The sequence below is a fragment of the Rattus norvegicus genome, chromosome X (genome assembly GCF_021556685.1).
Source record: "Rattus norvegicus strain SHRSP/BbbUtx chromosome X, alternate assembly SHRSP_T2T, whole genome shotgun sequence".
NCBI lineage: Eukaryota > Metazoa > Chordata > Mammalia > Rodentia > Muridae > Rattus > Rattus norvegicus.
This window is the reverse complement of record NC_141554.1, coordinates 73,510,997-73,516,996: the sequence shown is the minus strand read 5'-3', so window position 1 is coordinate 73,516,996 and position 6,000 is coordinate 73,510,997.

The following is a 6,000-nucleotide window of genomic DNA, read 5'->3' as shown; positions in this document are numbered from 1 at the left end:
ATTAAAAAAAAAAAAAGTAAAAAAACAAAACCCGAGAAAACAGCACAGTTCTGTTACTCTTGTGGTACCTGGCACCATTTTTTTTTAAATTAGCTTCTCAATCATCATCTGGAAAGAAAACATTCTGAGCAACATCATTAAAAACAGCTCTGATAAAGCACGGTCACTACTACGTATCATAAAGCAGGTACAAGCTATTTTACATCCACAGAGGTATGATACAGTACTGTCCTACATCTATAATACTAGAGGATACAATTTTTTTTTATTAACTTGAGTATTTCTTATATACATTTCGAGTGTTATTCCCTTTCCCGGTTTCCGGGCAAACATCCCCCTCCCCCCTCCCCTTCCTTATGGGTGTTCCCCTCCCAACCCTCCCCCCATTGCCGCACTCCCCCCATAGACTAGTTCACTGGGGGTTCAGTCTTAGCAGGACCCAGGGCTTCCCCTTCCACTGGTGCTCTTACTAGGATATTCATTGCTACCTATGAGGTCAGAGTCCAGGGTCAGTCCATGTATAGTCTTTAGGTAGTGGCTTAGTCCCTGGAAGCTCTGGTTGCTTGACATTGTTGTACTTTTGGGGTCTCGAGCACCTTCAAGCTCTTCCAGTTCTTTCTCTGATTCCTTCAATAGGGGACCTGTTCTCAGTTCAGTGGTTTGCTGCTGGCATTCGCCTCTGTATTTGCTGTATTCTGGCTGTGTCTCTCAGGAGCGATCTACAACTGGCTCCTGTCGGTCTGCACTTCTTTGCTTCATCCATCTTGTCTAATTGGGTGGCTGTATATGTATGGGCCACATGTAGGGCAGGCTCTGAATGGGTGTTCCTTCAGTCTCTGTTTTAATCTTTGCCTCTCCCTTCCCTGCCAAGGGTATTCTTTTTCCTCAATTAAAGAAGGAGTGAAGCATTCACATTTTGATCATCCGTCTTGAGTTTCGTTTGTTCTAGGGATCTTGGGTAATTCAAGCATTTGGGCTAATAGCCACTTATCAATGAATGCATACCATGTATGTCTTTCTGTGATTGGGTTAGCTCACTCAGGATGATATTTTCCAGTTCCAACCATTTGCCTACGAATTTCATAAACTCGTTGTTTTTGATAGCTGAGTAATATTCCATTGTGTAGATGTACCACATTTTCTGTATCCATTCCTCTGTTGAAGGGCATCTGGGTTCTTTCCATTTTCTGGCTATTATAAATAAGGCTGCGATGAACATAGTGGAGCACGTGTCTCTTTTATATGTTGAGGCATCTTTTGGGTATATGCCCAAGAGAGGTATAGCTGGATCCTCAGGCAGTTCAATGTCCAATTTTCTGAGGAACCTCCAGACTGATTTCCAGAATGGTTTTACCAGTCTGCAATCCCACCAACAATGGAGGAGTGTTCCTCTTTCTCCACATCCTGGCCAGTATCTGCTGTCACCTGAGTTTTTGATCTTAGCCAATCGCACTGGTGTGAGGTGAAATCTCAGGGTTGTTTTTATTTGCATTTCCCTTATGACTAAAGATGTTGAACATTTCTTTAGGTGTTTCTCAGCCATTCGGCATTCCTCAGCTGTGAATTCTTTGTTTAGCTCTGAACCCCATTTTTTAATAGGGTTATTTGTTTCCCTGCGGTCTAACTTCTTGAGTTCTTTGTATATTTTGGATATAAGGCCTCTATCTGTTGTAGGATTGGTAAAGATCTTTTCCCAATCTGTTGGTTGCCGTTTTGTCCTAACCACAGTGTCCTTTGCCTTACAGAAGCTTTGCAGTTTTATGAGATCCCATTTGTCGATTCTTGATCTTAGAGCATAAGCCATTGGTGTTTTGTTCAGGAAATTTTTTCCAGTGCCCCTGTGTTCCAGATGCTTCCCTAGTTTTTCTTCTATTAGTTTGAGTGTGTCTGGTTTGATGTGGAGGTCCTTGATCCACTTGGACTTAAGCTTTGTACAGGGTGATAAGGATGGATCGATCTGCATTCTTCTACATGTTGCCCTCCAGTTGAACCAGCACCATTTGCTGAAAATGCTATCTTTTTTCCATTGGATGGTTTTGGCTCCTTTGTCAAAAATCAAGTGACCATAGGTGTGTGGGTTCATTTCTGGGTCTTCAATTCTATTCCATTGGTCTATCTGTCTGTCTCTGTACCAATACCATGCAGTTTTTATCACTATTGCTCTGTAATACTGCTTGAGTTCAGGGATAGTGATTCCCCCTGAAGTCCTTTTATTGTTGAGGATAGCTTTAGCTATCCTGGGTTTTTTGTTATTCCAGATGAATTTGCAAATTGTTCTGTCTAACTCTTTGAAGAATTGGATTGGTATTTTGATGGGGATTGCATTGAATCTGTAGATTGCTTTTGGTAAAATGGCCATTTTTACTATATTAATCCTGCCAATCCATGAGCATGGGAGATCTTTCCATCTTCTGAGGTCTTCTTCAATTTCTTTCCTCAGTGTCTTGAAGTTCTTATTGTACAGATCTTTTACTTGCTTGGTTAAAGTCACACCGAGGTACTTTATATTATTTGGGTCTATTATGAAGGGTGTCGTTTCCCTAATTTCTTTCTCGTCTTGTTTCTCTTTTGTATAGAGGAAGGCAACTGATTTATTTGAGTTAATTTTATACCCAGCCACTTTGCTGAAGTTGTTTATCAGCTTTAGTAGTTCTCTGGTGGAACTTTTGGGATCACTTAAATATACTATCATGTCATCTGCAAATAGTGATATTTTGACCTCTTCTTTTCCGATCTGTATCCCCTTGATCTCCTTTTGTTGTCTGATTGCTCTGGCTAGAACTTCAAGAACTATATTGAATAAGTAGGGAGAGAGTGGGCAGCCTTGTCCAGTCCCTGATTTTAGTGGGATTGCTTCAAGTTTCTCTCCATTTAGTTTAATGTTAGCAACTGGTTTGCTGTATATGGCTTTTACTATGTTTGTTATGGGCCTTGAATTCCTATTCTTTCCAGGACTTTTATCATGAAGGGGTGTTGAATTTTGTCAAATGCTTTCTCAGCATCTAATGAAATGATCATGTGGTTCTGTTCTTTCAGTTTGTTTATATAATGGATCACGTTGATGGTTTTCCGTATATTAAACCATCCCTGCATGCCTGGGATGAAGCCTACTTGATCATGGTGGATGATTGTTTTGATGTGCTCTTGAATTCGGTTTGCCAGAATTTTATTGAGTATTTTTGCGTCGATATTCATAAGGGAAATTGGTCTGAAGTTCTCTTTCTTTGTTGTGTCTTTGTGTGGTTTAGGTATAAGAGTAATTGTGGCTTCGTAGAAGGAATTCGGTAAGGCTCCATCTGTTTCAATTTTGTGGAATAGTTTGGATAATATTGGTATGAGGTCTTCTATGAAGGTTTGATAGAATTCTGCACTAAACCCGTCTGGACCTGGGCTCTTTTTGGTTGGGAGACCTTTAATGACTGCTTCTATTTCCTTACGAGTTATGGGGTTGTTTAACTGGTTTATCTGTTCCTGATTTAACTTCGATACCTGGTATCTGTCTAGGAAATTGTCCATTTCCTGAAGATTTTCAAATTTTGTTGAATATAGGTTTTTATAGTAAGATCTGATGATTTTTTGAATTTCCTCTGAATCTGTAGTTATGTCTCCCTTTTCATTTCTGATTTTGTTAATTTGGACGCACTCTCTGTGTCCTCTCGTTAGTCTGGCTAAGGGTTTATCTATCTTGTTGATTTTCTCAAAGAACCAACTTTTGGTTCTGTTGATTCTTTCTATGGTCCTTTTTGTTTCTACTTGGTTGATTTCAGCTCTGAGTTTGATTATTTCCTGCCTTCTACTCCTCCTGGGTGTATTTGCTTCTTTTTGTTCTAGAGCTTTTAGGTGTGCTGTCAAGCTGCTGACATATGCTCTTTCCTGTTTCTTTCTGCAGGCACTCAGCGCTATGAGTTTTCCTCTTAGCACAGCTTTCATTGTGTCCCATAAGTTTGAGTATGTTGTATCTTCATTTTCATTAAATTCTAAAAAGTTTTTAATTTCTTTCTTTATTTCTTCCTTGACCAGGTTATCATTGAGTAGAGCATTGTTCAATTTCCACGTATATGTGGGCATTCTTCCCTTATTGTTATTGAAGACGAGTTTTAGGCCGTGGTGGTCCGATAGCACGCATGGGATTAATTCTATCTTTCTGTACCTGTTGAGGCCCGTTTTTTGACCAATTATATGGTCAATTTTGGAGAAAGTGCCATGAGGAGCTGAGAAGAAGGTATATCCTTTTGCTTTAGGATAGAATGTTCTATAAATATCCGTTAAGTCCATTTGGCTCATGACTTCTCTTAGTCTGTCGACATCACTGTTTAATTTCTGTTTCCATGATCTGTCCATTGATGAGAGTGGGGTGTTGAAATCTCCCACTATTATTGTGTGAGGTGCAATGTGTGCTTTGAGCATTAGTAAGGTTTCTTTTACGTATGTAGGTGCCCTTGTATTTGGGGCATAGATATTTAGGATTGAGAGTTCATCTTGGTGGATTTTTCCTTTGATGAATATGAAGTGTCCTTCCTTATCTTTTTTGATGACTTTTAGTTGGAAATTGATTTTATTTGATATTAGAATGGCTACTCCAGCTTGCTTCTTCTGACCATTTGCTTGGAAAGTTGTTTTCCAGCCTTTCACTCTGAGGTAGTGTCTGTCTTTGTCTCTGAGGTGTGTTTCCTGTAGGCAGCAGAATGCAGGGTCCTCGTTGCGTATCCAGTTTGTTAATCTATGTCTTTTTATTGGGGAGTTGATGCCATTGATATTGAGAGATATTAAGGAATAGTGATTATTGCTTCCCGTTATATTCATATTTGGATGTGAGGTTATGTTTGTGTGCTTTCATTCTCTTTGTTTTGTTGCCAAGACGATTAGTTTCTTGCTTCTTCTAGGGTATAGCTTGCCTCCTTATGTTGGGCTTTACCATTTATTATCCTTTGTAGTGCTGGATTTGTAGAAAGATATTGTGTAAATTTGGTTTTGTCATGGAATATCTTGGTTTCTCCATCAATGTTAATTGAGAGTTTTGCTGGATACAGTAACCTGGGCTGGCATTTGTGTTCTCTTAGGGTCTGTATGACATCAGTCCAGGATCTTCTGGCCTTCATAGTTTCTGGCGAGAAGTCTGGTGTGATTCTGATAGGTCTCCCTTTATATGTTACTTGACCTTTTTCCCTTACTGCTTTTAATATTCTTTCTTTATTTTGTGCGTTTGGTGTTTTGACAATTATGTGACGGGAGGTGTTTCTTTTCTGGTCCAATCTATTTGGAGTTCTGTAGGCTTCTTGTATGTCTATGGGTATCTCTTTTTTTTAGGTTAGGGAAGTTTTCTTCTATGATTTTGTTGAAGATATTTACTGGTCCTTTGAGCTGGGAGTCTTCACTCTCTTCTATACCTATTATCCTTAGGTTTGATCTTCTCATTGAGTCCTGGATTTCCTGTATGTTTTGGACCAGTAGCTTTTTCTGCTTTACATTATCTTTGACAGTTGAGTCAATTATTTCTATGGAATCTTCTGCTCCTGAGATTCTCTCTTCCATCTCTTGTATTCTGTTGGTGAAGCTTGTATCTACAGCTCCTTGTCTCTTCTTTTGGTTTTCTATATCCAGGGTTGTTTCCATGTGTTCTTTCTTGATTGCTTCTATTTCCATTTTTAATTCCTTCAACTGTTTGATTGTGTTTTCCTGGAATTCTTTCAGGGATTTTTGCGATTCCTCTCTGTAGGCTTCTACTTGTTTATTAATGTTTTCCTGTGTTTCCCTAAGTGTGTTCATGTCTTTCTTGACGTCCTCCAGCATCATGATCAAATATGATTTTGAAACTAGATCTTGCTTTTCTGGTGTGTTTGGATATTCCATGTTTGTTTTGGTGGGAGAATTGGGCTCCGATGATGGCATGTAGTCTTGGTTTCTGTTGCTTGGGTTCCTGTGCTTGCCTCTTGCCATCAAATTATCTCTAGTGTTACTTTGTTCTGCTATTTCTGACAGTGGCTAGACTGTCCTATAAGC